We start from the raw sequence: 6,799 nt of genomic DNA, 5'->3' as shown, positions 1-6,799 counted from the left end.
TTTTCAGAGATGGGGAGCACCTGTAGGATTTGTGGATACTCAGCATTTCTAAAAATCAGGTCCCAAGTAGGCTTGTTTAGAAGAGAGGACTTCTAATTTTAGATAAGCATGATCTCAAATGTGCAAAGTCTGGAGGGTAAAGTAACAAAAGGCCTGTGTATGAGGGAGGGGATAAAATGCTGCCAGAAAGAGATGGTGAGGACACCAGGTGACGGGGTTGGTTGGCTGAGATAACTGTGGTATTTGTAGCTTATTTCCAAGTAAGTTATTGATTTCCATCCCCAAATCTCCCACTCCACTAACTTGAGGGGTTGGGGAGGAAGAAAAATAATAAAAGGACATAACCCTCAGCATCACCCTTGAATTTCAAGGGGAGGAATAAAATGTTCTCTTTATTTCAGGTTTCTATAACACCCATTGCCATAGCATAACAATGCTAAAGGATCTTAGCAATATCTAAGAGAAAGAAGAAAACAAATCATGAAATGAATAAATATGATATATTCTTGCCTGACACCCTCTATCACGTGTCCTGTGACTAAATCTGCTACACATTAGAGTGTGCTGCAGATAGACCTGTTAAAAGTTGATGAGAAGTGCAGTGAAGGACGGGCAAATAATGTATTTAAGAATGCGCCCCCCCCCTTTCTCTTTTCCAGCTATTCACAGCTCAGCTGGCCAATGTCAAAGACTGAAATAGCTCATGTACTCACACATCAAGAGGGCTGAAAATTAATGAGAGATTGGAGGAGGTTGCGCTGGTGGGCTCCTTTTTTTTTTCCCGTTCCTGGAGGCACTGCAATACCAGATCGATGCATGGGGTGGATAGAGCAAGCTCCTATTCCATCCCCCTGTTTCAAAAATCAATTTAATATACAGTCCTCAAATAAAGGACATATCAGATATTAAAACAATAAGAACGGATATTAGCAGATGATTTTCTGATAGGAGGAGATATGTATTCTAGGTCTTCAAAGTTCAGAGAAGTCTTATTAATATTAATAGGCTTGTTCATGGAAGGTCCTATCATAAACATAATCCTTAATGTAAGTATCACAATTTGGGAAAGAGATCTGAATCATTCCTTCCTCCGCACCCTCACCCCTCCTGCCCCAAACTGGTAAAGAAGGAGCACATAAAAAAGGTTTAATTTAAAAAAAATAATAATAATAATTATGGCCATTTTGCATTTTAAGTCACAGCTGTTTAAGGAAAGAGCTGCTGAAAGGAGAGTCTGACTGATGATGAAGGAATCCTGATGAGGACACTAAGTTGGAATAGATAATATTATTAGGTTTAGGGCCAGATCCTTAGTCTGGCTGTGATATGATCGATACAGCTGGGGGTAGACAAAGAGTAGGTGTAAAGGAATGTTTTGGAGCTCCCAATCCTGGGGCAGCTGGGTGCCATCCCAGCCACTGGCAAAATCTTAAGACTGCTCTAAATTATACCTACCTATGTGCAGCTTTACACCTCAGTCATGCCTTCCCTCTGCCTGGGCTGGGGGGACAGAGTTGCAATTCTTCCCATTCTGGAGGAATTTATAGACAATCCCCCAGGTTTCCTATCACTTTGTACCAACAAAACAGCACAAAGCAGCTGGAACAGGGCCAAGGATCTGGCTCTTAAATTACTTTAAAATTAACCCCCCTATGGATTGATTATAACAAAGAAAAAGAGGGTAAATTCTCTAACCACTATTTAATACCTCTGTCATAAATATAAAGGGAAGGGTAACCACCTTTCTGTATATCGTGCTATAAAATCCCTCCTGGCTAGAGGCAAAACCCTTTCACCTGTAAAGGGTTAAGAAGCTAAGGTGACCTCGCTGGCATCTGACTCAAAATGACCAATGAGGGGACAAGATACTTTCAAATCTAGAGGGGATGGGGGGAACAACAGGTTCTCTCTGTCTGTGTGATGCAAGCCTTCCAACTCCTGTTTAGTTAGTAAGTAATCTAGCTAGAAAATGTGTTAGATTTCCTTTTGTTTAATGGCTGGTAAAATAAGCTGTGCTAGAGGGAATGTATATTCCTGTTTTTGTGTCTTTTTGTAACTTAAGGTTTTGCCTAGAGGGATTCTCTATGTTTTGAATCTGATTACTCTGTAAGGTATTTACCATCCTGATTTTACAGAGGTGATTCTTTTACCTTTTCTTTAATTAAAATTCTTCTTTTAAGAACCTGATTGATTTTTCATTGTTCTTAAGATCCAAGGGTTTGGGTCTGTGTTCACCTGTACCAGCTGGTGAGGATTCTTATCAAGCCTTCCCCAGGAAAGGGGATATGTAGGGCTCGGGGGGATATTTTGGGGGAAGAAGTCTCCAAAGTGGTCTCTTTCCCTGTTCTTTGTTTAAAACGCTTGGTGGTGGCAGCATACTGTTCAAGGCCAAAGCAAAGTTTGTACCTTGGGGAAGTTTTTAACCTAAGATGGTAAGAATAAGCTTAGGGGGTCTTTCATGCAGGTCCCCACATCTGTACCCTAGAGTCAGAGTGGGGAAGGAACTTTGACAACCTCGTAATTCAAGATTCCCTAAAAGGAAAACCTAACCCTGTACTCCAGGGGTCTGCATAGCAAACGGGCATTAGTGGGCTGGGAGTAGAAAGAAAAGGAGAGGATATGTGGGTTGTTGCTACACAGATTATTCTGGATGCTTTGACTGCCACTCATGAAACAATCCCTTCTTCCTCGCCCCCCGACCTTCCGCCCCCAGCCCTCCTGCCAGTCAGCCAACAGAGCACACTAAATTTAAGAGGCAAGAAATGTGTAAAGTTTGCAAATAATTGTATACACACATATGCCAATAAAAGCCAAGCCACTGGCAACAAAATAAATTAGTATACAGTATTGCAAAAGCTAGGGTGCATAAACTCACAGCGGACCAAATAGTCAGCTTAGAAGCTCCAGCAGAAGGTTTTAATTGATGTCATGTCTGAAAACAAATAAACAAAGCTTTTAAAATGAAAACACTAGGCTTCTAGAAGCTCTTCCCTTTACATTTATTATTTTCAAGCTGCAGAAAACTGTGTTACATAATTTTTACTTCTGAACACTGGGCACTGAGTCTTCATATGACTGAGGATTGCATGCCTTGTGTGTTTCTTTTCTGATACCAGATCATTATAAGTTTGAGGGTCATTCATTATGAGTTTGAGGGTTCTGAATTTAAAAAAATAATGCATCTTGTACTGGAATTGAGATTTCTATTTTTTTTTTAAAACCCATTCATTACCAATATACTCAAGAAAATCTGTGTCTGCCTGCCCTTTACAAGAATCTCTGTAGTCATGGAATATCTATTAAGCCAACATATTGCAAGAAGGTAAGTCCTATCTTATTAAGACAAAACAGAAGCCACTAGGCAATGGCACACGTCTGCACAGCTCATTGTATGAATATTTTTGCAGTGTCATGCAATCACTTAAATCTTGTCCCTTATTAGAACAAATTATTAAACATCCTTCAAAACTGAAATAAAATATGACCATAGTTTGTATGCATACTGTTGCTGTCTCTTTTCATGTGTTCTACAAAGGAAAAATGTAAACCGTATTTGAATGCAATAGCATTTAGTGACCCTGTGTTTGAACTAACAGATTCATTATTTTCTTTGAAGTAGGTTTTAGCTGGGAATCTTTTACTTGAACACTGTTTTTATTCAATTTTCTGCAGGCCTTTTAGTCTGGCTCATTTATCTCTCCTTATCCCATGAAACCATCTATAGTCATTCTATTCACTACAGTGAGACCTTCTGATAGAGCCAGAACTGATCAGCTGCAGGCTCCACTGCTTCCAAAGCCAGCTAACAAGCATCTCATGATTCTAGCAGAGTTTCCTGGATGTTAGGTTACTGGGGACTTTCTGGACAGCATTTCTACCCCCTTTGTCCTGACAGAGAGCTCCTCTCTACTGAAATACAATTTGAACAGTATTACAAAGGCAAACCACAGACTGATTTAAGGAAATAATACACTCCCTGGGTTTTAAATATTCTTGTTACTGTTACCAGGTAATCTCTGTTTAAACATTTCCTACCAGAATGAGTTACTTATTCTGCAGTGGTGTTGTAGCTGCCTGGGTTCCAAGATATTAGAGACTCAAGGTGGGTGAGGTAATATCACCCACCTTGTCATTTTACTTGTTCTGCAACATTTCAGTAAACAACACTGCACTTAAAATCATTTAAAAACGTAACATACATTCGTGAAGACATGAACATACATTTTCTTATAACTAGGTTAAATAAATTAATCTTAAACTGTACTGCAGTTCACAGCAAGTTTGCTAGGTGCCTCAAGAAACACCAATGATCTCATTTGGTTTACAGTGAATCTAGTGTTCATGAAAACTTGCTAAGTGACAGATGTGGAAATAGAAGTCCACTGAAGACATCAAGGGTAATGGCAGTGCAATAGCCACTCTCATCTTAATGTCCAGCTGCCTGCCTGCCTAAACGCCTGTGCATTGTGCAACACCGCATACCCCATTTCCAGTAGGGCTGCAACCTTCCCTCCCCCGCAAGCTAGCGGGGCAGAGTACCTTAGGAGGGAGTGGTGAACTTTGTCTTTCAGCTGGGGATCCCCACCAATCAAATAGCGGGGAGTCACTGACTGTTTTAAGTGCCTTTTCTCTTTTAAGGAAGCTACACACAAAAGCTTATGTTAAATTTAACACTGAGATTACAATTTCAAACATTCAAATCATAGTAACCTTAACTCACCCACATCACAACTAGGGTTTGGAATATTTTGGATGATCAGCTGGTTAGTGTATCTAGTGGGCCTGAGCCTGCCTTCGGGTATACGCTCACAATTCCATTAGGATTTGCATAGATGCACCAGCCAAAATTGATCTTATCTCTGAAACGTGGGATGAGTTCCAGTAACTGAGAATTGTAATGTATGAAGTTTCTTTACCTTTGCACGTTAACATTATAACATCAGTGTTGCATTGTTACATTTTTGTAATTTTAATAACAAGAAGAGATAACATATTCTAGCTGTAATAAATCAGGGAGCTAGAGAAACAAATTATATTCCCGTCCACACCCCTCAGAGAAATGGATGTCATTTACTAGGAGCCCTCAAAAAAGAAATTCCCTAATTGGAAAAACATCCTTTTCAATCACAAGTAGCTGAGCTAAAGTGTGTCCTCAGAATATCAATGTGAGCTGAAGCTATTAAAATGTCATTGTTAACCTTTTTTAAAAACCTAATCTAATTAGAAAATAATGATTAGAACATTCTCACTAGAAGGAAATGCCCATTTCAAATGTACTTCTTGTAAACTCTCAATTGCAAAGGGTAACACCTTGAAGCGACTATTAGAAAAGGTTTAGCATGTGGACAATGAGATTGCATTTTCCAAATACTGTGATTAACTTTTAGTTTTTAGTATTAGAGTTAAATACTGTAGCATGCTTAAGGGCAGGGACAATTTACTTGCCTGATCACACCTAATAAGATGTTTTTGCACATACCAGCAGCTCTTAGGCATAATCAAAAAAATCGGCCCAATCAATATCCTTATACCCTGTCCTTGTTTTTTTCAGAACAAATGACAGCAGAGACGTTTGTGAGTTGAGTGAAAAGGCAGCACTACAGATTGCAAGCAATCTTGGGCAAAAGAGACAGTTCTGCATTTAAACCTTAGAGAACAATGACCTGATTCTGCACTGCCTTGCACCATTAGTCAAGGGAGTGCACAGATGATTTGGTAGCATTTTACACCTGCGTTTCACTCATTTTGCCCAGATGAGAAGGAATACACAAGGTGCAAAGCCATGGAGAAAGAGCTACTTTTAACTTCTGGGGATCTGCACAAAACTGGTGTAACGAGAACTACCATATTAAACATGAACAGACCAACTGGGGACAAACCTTTCTAGGGTATAATGCTGCATCCTACACCAAGAGGCATTGGGAGGCCTACAGCCAGAATGGTGTAATGTCCTTGAGAGATCCCCACCACTTTCCAGAACCTAGAATAAGTGAAGTAGACAGCCCCAAAGTATCTATCCCAAGTTTTATACAATATGCGGTGCATACGGGGCAGGATACTTTGAGAGTTGAATTTCTTTCAAGATAGATGATTGATGTGTATAAATCTGCTCGCACTTTGCTTTAAAACAGTCTTAGTTTAACTACTGGGCTGCCAATTATTACGGCAAAATGTGTATTTTTCTACCTGTGCCACTATCTTAACTCAATATAGTATCCATCTAGGGTTGCCACCTCTGAGGTACAAAACCCCAGGACACCCGGGATGTTCCTGAGCCCATAAAAACTGGACAGCTGCCAGTATGTACTGAGCATCCCTATAGACTTCACAGGACAGATACTTCAAAAAAGGGATGATCCCAGAAAGACGGGGACACGATGCCTATAATCATGAGTTCTTTCCAGCTCTGCAAAAAACTAGATGAATTTGTGCTTGGGGGAAGTAACATGGTAGTACTATAAGGGCACAAACAGAGGTGCAAGGCTTTAAAAATATCCCTTTAATACCTAGAGAATTTTTTTTTAAAATTTTTTTTTTTTGAGCCCAGGTAGGTACTTTCTAACTGCTGGATTTAACTTCTAAGGCCAGTAATGTCTTTGAGAGGAAGAAAAAATTCACTTCTGTGCAGTCAGTTTTCAGCAGAGTTCTTTAGAGCAGTCTTTAATAGACTTGTGTCTCCTTGCTTGCCTGTCACAGACACACAAAATGTGCAATGTTAGAAAAGACTGTAACCCTTACATTAGCAACAGCTTTTCAATTTAGAGGTAGATCATTGTGTGGCCCCTGTTCAGCTAGGTAC

At 39.8% G+C, this 6,799-nt stretch overlaps 1 non-coding gene across 1 annotated transcript; it reads right to left on the bottom strand.

The window, feature by feature from the left end:
- Nucleotides 1-771: 771 nt before the first annotated feature.
- Nucleotides 772-962, bottom strand: LOC114019330. The gene has a single exon (XR_003564423.1). It is a non-coding gene; the product is annotated as a U2 spliceosomal RNA (small nuclear RNA).
- Between the last annotated feature and the right edge of the window lie 5,837 nt (nucleotides 963-6,799).

This window comes from Chelonia mydas, chromosome 5, assembly GCF_015237465.2.
Source record: "Chelonia mydas isolate rCheMyd1 chromosome 5, rCheMyd1.pri.v2, whole genome shotgun sequence".
In the NCBI taxonomy this organism is placed as follows: Eukaryota; Metazoa; Chordata; order Testudines; family Cheloniidae; genus Chelonia; species Chelonia mydas.
This window is presented reverse-complemented; position numbering and strand designations above follow the sequence as displayed.